The 5,096-nt window shown below is 37.6% G+C and overlaps 1 pseudogene; it reads left to right on the plus strand.

Annotated features, from left to right (window-relative positions):
- The first annotated feature begins 3,649 nt into the window (after positions 1-3,649).
- On the plus strand, positions 3,650-4,862 carry LOC111173293 (proteasome subunit beta type-6 pseudogene; annotated as a pseudogene).
- The last annotated feature ends 234 nt before the right edge of the window (positions 4,863-5,096 follow it).

The following is a 5,096-nucleotide window of genomic DNA, read 5'->3' on the forward strand; positions in this document are numbered from 1 at the left end:
ATTTATGTCCCCCCTCAGATTCCTATGTTAATCTGATGCTCAATGTGATGGACTTTGGGAAGTGATTAGGTCATGAGCACAGAGCCCTCATAAATGAGATTAGTGCCCTTATAAAAGAGGCTCCAGAGTGATCCCTAGCCTCTTCCGACTTATTAGGATATAATGAGAAGTCTGCAACTTGGAAGAGGGCCCTCACCTGACCATGCTGGCACCCTAATTTTGGACTTCCAGCCTCTAAAACTGAGAGAAATAAATGTTTGTGGTTTATAAGCCTCCTAGTCTGTGGTATTTTGTTATAGCATTAAATGGATTAAGACAGTCTCTTTAAAGTAGAGATTTCCTGCATGAAAATTGTCCCAATTCTGTTTAGTTAAATGCAGTATTCTTCAGGCCCTAGATGTGGAAAACTATTACTTTTACTACCTATAAAGTCCATTGAGTTCACAGCTCATGGTTTCCCAGGGCTTGTACTACTTCCTTACACAGTACATTTTCAACATCCTCACTCCAAGGTGATCAATCATTGCTTAAAACGTGCGAAGGTAAAAAGGGTGGTTATTATTTTACTATATTCCACTTAGATATCTGTGATTCTTGTAGGATCTATCCATATTCACAGATAGTTTGAAATTCAAAGATATCTGAACAGTGATGCCTAGAGTCAAGTCTTTTTGATAATGATAATTCTTTACAAATTATGTTATTATATATTATGTAATATAACATGTATTATAAAATTATATCTATTGAAAATTTAAAAGTGCAACACTATAAATCAAATGAGATAGAGCAATTGCAGTTGTTAGCAAGGAAAAACACGGTCAAGCACAAATCTATAATTGAAGATGAGCACAATGATTTGAAGCAAATCTATAAAGCATCATATAGTAATATACTGAATCTCTAGGCTAGATATTTATTCTTCCTCTTTTTAATGTCATCTCTCTTTATTCATTTTTCTTTTTATTCTTTCCCATTCACTAGAACAAGTTCCCTTCATTTACTGCTTATAAGTTCCTTATTCTGTTTCTTCAGAATTTCACATTGTGCCTGGTACCTGGTCATAAATCTTTGCTCATGAATAAAAATATCCAGATGAAACTGGATCTAGTGGGCATAAATGAGTAAAGTATAATGAGACACTTCAACAAATGGCCTGGTTATAAGACTATCTCTAATGAATATTTTTGAGAATAACTTTTCTGGATAGCAGCAGTAATAAGTTACAATGAAAAAGTACCCTGTCGATAATCCCCCCATAAAATATAAAATAGTAGGACATTAGGTAGAGCCTGAGTGAGATAAGATTTTATTAATATACAAGCATTGAATCAATGAAGAGACAAATCATGCTTGTGAATGGAAGCCCTGAGAGTATAAAGATCTTGGTTCTTCTAATATTTATTTACCTAACTTGATTTCAATAATAATCTCAAAATGTCATTTTTTCTTATTCAAAAGCTAAGGTGCTTCTAAAATTGTTCTTAAATAAGAAAGAGGCAGGGCTTCCCTGGTGGCGCAGTGGTTGAGAGTCCGCCTGCCAATGCAGGCGACACGGGTTCGTGCCCCGATCCGGGAAGATCCCACATGCCGTGGAGCTGTGGATCCCGTGGATCCCACACGCACGGCTGAGCCTGCGCGTCCAGAGCCTGTGCTCCGCAACGGGAGAGGCCACAACAGTGAGAGGCCCGCGTACCGCAGAAAATAAAAAAATAATAATAATAAATAAATAGAAAGAGGCAAAAATAGCTACAAATAGTTTGAAACAGAGGAGTAAAAATAAAATTTCCCTACCATATATTAAAACATATTTAACCAATACTGTAGTTAAAAGACAGTTGAACTGTAGTATAAGAATAAACAGGAAGATTTAACACAAATAGAAAAAGATAAGCAGAAACAACATTATTATCAGCATTTTGGTGTTAGAGTAAATCATATTTCTAAGAACTTGGAAATTAGCTTACTCTCAAAGAGGTGAATTGTGAAATTAGCACATAACTGTGCATATAAAATCACCATAAAGAAGCAATACAATTGTGTGTATTGTAAAGCATCAGTTGACTAATGACAAAAAAAAAAAAAAATCAAGCAGTTTTTTCTTTTTTTTTTGGCTGTACCACCGGCTTGTGAGATCTTAGTTCCCCGACCAGGTATTGAACCCAGGCCCCGGCAGTGAAAGTGCTACCACCGGGCCACCAGGAATTACCAACCCAGCCATTTTCGATTGTTATTCTGAGCTGTCTGCTCGTCTGCCTTGAAATAAAAGCACTGATCCTGGAGACATGAGTGTGTGGTCATTGTGGCAGTTACACTTCTCGCTGTAAATGAATTCATTGACATCTGGCTTTGTGTATCAGTCTTGTGTAAGTTTGGTTTAGATGTATCACTCCTAGGAGAAAAATCTACTTTTGATGTGTTGACAAATCAGCACTTGGACTACGTCAGGCAGAAAGTCAGACCCTGGAGTACAGTAAATTCATCGTGGAATTGCCTTTCTAATAAAAGCTGTAGGAGGCAGCCTGATGGCTTCCTCTTGATGATCTCTGACTTGAATGCTGGGTGCACATGGTTTTCTTTTGGGCTTTCTCATTTGATATTTAATCAAGTTAGGAAATATCATAATTGCTGAAATTTTGTTTTATTCAATAAAATTACTGAGAAATTAGCAAGAAAGACTCATTTCTCTCGCATTCACAAAACTCAGTTCCAATTGTACAAAAGTACTGTGAAAAAATGAATAGATTAAAAAGCTAGACAAAAATGTAGGTGAATATTTGCCTTATCTCTGGATGGGAATAACATTCTGTGTATCAAAGTGATAAAATATAGCATAAAAAGCAAGATTAATAGATTTGACCTAAAACATTAAAAATTTTGTGTGAATATAAAAATTAAAACTGCAAGTTGAAAATAAAATTATTAACTATGGTAATAAATAAAGCAATCAGATAATACCTATAGTCTATGAGGGTACTCTAAAGAAGATGTCAAAGCCCACAAATAATGGAAATGGCATATCTGGAGATAATTCACAAAAGAGGAAATACATATGATTGATAAATTCATGAAAATGTAGTCATTCTGACAGTAAAAGAAATGCAAATTAACACAGAAATGAACAAATTTTTAAACTATCAAATTAGCAATAAACAATATTAATATTTAAATTTTAATGAGACAGGTAAACTCTCATACTCCTTGTTGAAAAGTAAAATAATTTAAGCTTTTTGGAAAGCAATTTGTTGATATTTATACAAGTCTACTGATTTATACTGTAAAAGGGAAAGAAAAGTAAATTCCTTGTCCTACAGGGAAGGAAACGTTTCTATCTCAGGCTATCTAGGGTACTCATTCAAGTAGATTCAAATTTTAAAGAGCAATTCTAAATAGGCAAATCGGTACTGCTTATATTTTAGTGGTATTGGGGCCCCTGAAGTTATTTCCAAGCTACTTTCAGAACAGGTTTGAAGACAAATCTTATCTCTTTTTCTTTCTCCCCCCTTCACTCCCCCCCCCACCCATAGTGGTGATGATGAGGAAACAGAGAGATAAGAAACTAGTTCTCTAAGGTGGAACACACACACACACACACACACACACACACACACACACACACACATATACACACACTGTAGTTTGGATTCTTTGGTCTGCTGGTCCACTTTTCCTTCCTTCTCTAATGATCAGTTCATTACAGCAGGTGGCACCTTCTCATAGATAAATGTCAGACATGATTTTAAGAAGAGAAATTATTTTTAAATATTTGGAATATTAACATACAGTATTATAATTCTTCCTTGGAGACTTTTTGGAAGTGCTAGAGTTGTGGTGCTTTACGACAGTTGCTTTGTGGCCGTACGGGAGGAGAAGATGGCGGACACCTTAGTAGCTGCTCGGGGAGCGCAGCCAGCACCAGCCTATGGGCCTGAGGCCATTCCCCGCAACTGGGAAAACCAGAAAGTCTCAACAGGGACCACTCTCATGGCCATGCAATTTGATTGGGGCGTGGTTCTAGGAGCCGACTCCAGAACAACCACTGAGTCATACATCGCCAATCGAGTGACTGACAAGCTGACCCCTATTCATGATCGTATTTTCTGCTGCCGCTCAGGCTCAGCAGCTGATAGCCAGGCAGTAGCGCTTGGTTTCCACAGCATTGAGCTGAATGAGCCTCCGCTGGTACACACGTCAGCCAGCCTCTTTAAGGAGATGAGTTACCGATACCCAGAAGACCTGACGGCAGGAATCATCATTACGGGCTGGGACCCCCAAGAAGGGGGGCAGCTCTCGCTTTGGCCATGGAGCGGGACGGCTCCAGCGGAGGGGTGATCCGCCTGGCAGCCACTGTAGAATCAGGGGTAGAGCGGAAGGTACTTTTGGGATACCAGATTCCCAAATTCACCATTGCCAATTTACCACCTCCCTGAATCCTAGGATTCTAAGATACAACAAGAGACACCCCATACTGATGGCAAAATTCAATAAACAGTTTGTCAGTGAGAAAAAAAAAATGCCTGTGGGGGATGTGAAAGAAGGAAGCAGATTTGACTTCAGTAATTGATGAGGTAATCAGTAGCTTTTGTGCCCCGTGAAACATGTTCATGGTTAAAACAAGCTCTCTCATATCTAATGTTGTACTTGAGCCTCTGTGTGTGCTCTGTGGTACAGGAAGAACATACATCTGCAGAAGAAACATTCCTGCCAGAATGTGCATTCTTCATTCCTCAAGGATTTCAATGTCTCCCAAAAGATGAAATATTATATTTAAAGGATTAAGATATAATTATTGTATTCTTTTATAAAATAAAAGATTCCTTTTGAATCTAGGTTCTACCACCTAATGGACTGTGAGCTTATGCAAATTAATTTCTCTTGCACATGTTCCTCATCTGTAAAATGATGATAATATTCCATTTGGTTGTAATGACAAGAGATGATGTCCTATGATGTCTAATTTAGATGGTAAATAGATGTTTTATTATTACTGTTATTGTTATTATCATCATTATTACCTATTTATGAAAGAACAGTGGGAGATTAGAAGATAGAACCCGATGCCTCCCATAAAGTAGCTAATAATCATTGGGGGACCT

Source organism: Delphinapterus leucas, chromosome 2, assembly GCF_059928025.1.
Source record: "Delphinapterus leucas isolate spDelLeu-1000000601 "Yukka" chromosome 2, BTC_Dleu_Yukka2, whole genome shotgun sequence".
Classification (NCBI taxonomy): Eukaryota; Metazoa; Chordata; class Mammalia; order Artiodactyla; family Monodontidae; genus Delphinapterus; species Delphinapterus leucas.